The sequence below is a fragment of the Frankliniella occidentalis genome, unplaced genomic scaffold (assembly GCF_000697945.3).
Source record: "Frankliniella occidentalis isolate FOCC.00 unplaced genomic scaffold, Focc_3.1 Scaffold123, whole genome shotgun sequence".
Lineage (NCBI taxonomy): Eukaryota > Metazoa > Arthropoda > Insecta > Thysanoptera > Thripidae > Frankliniella > Frankliniella occidentalis.
Window position 1 is genome coordinate 33,845 of NW_026267250.1, and position 785 is coordinate 34,629.

Here is a 785-nt window from a genome sequence, read left to right on the forward strand (position 1 = left end):
CAAATATTTCTGTAAAAATGTTTAAGGATGTTTCCTGTAATTTTTACCCACATTTTTCTGAGGTAAAATATGCGAGAAAAAATATTTTCAGCGGCTGTTTCTTTGTTCTTTTAATTTCATATCGTCAATCGCTGACAGATTTCTCTGGTGAAACTGCTTGAATCGCTCGAACTCTTAGTGGAATCGAACCCCCGACCTTCTGGTCGTGAGCCCGATGCCTTGCCCATTGCGCTACGGCGCGCTCTATGCTGGTAGCCCGTCCGTACTCCATCTCATGCTTCCTACTGTCCACGCGCCTTTTCCTTCGGATTGCTGCCTTCTTTCTTAATGTTGGTACGTTATTATCCACAAAATAGGATTCTTCCGGCTGTTCGCTGTTTGAACGCACTGGCGTTCAAAATTGGACATATTTTCTGGCCAATTTGAACCGTATTTCGTATGTGTTCGAAAAATTACAGAAAGTATCTGAAAAACTTCATTACAGAGCACCTGTAATTTTACTAATACCTGTAAAATTACAAGAGTACGTGGGGACTTTTACAGACGCTTGTAAATTTACAGTAGTTTTCGCGAAAACGACCGAAGATCTGTCATTTTACAGGTACTTGTAATTTTACCATAGAATTTCGGTAAAACTAACATCTTCTGTAAAATCACACCACTATTTATGTAATGGATTACACGAATTATCGGTAAAATCACTATTATTTTTTACAGTGCACTGAAGTATATTTCATTGAAAGTTCTATAATGTATCGTATCAAAGAGTTTAATTTCAATGCTCC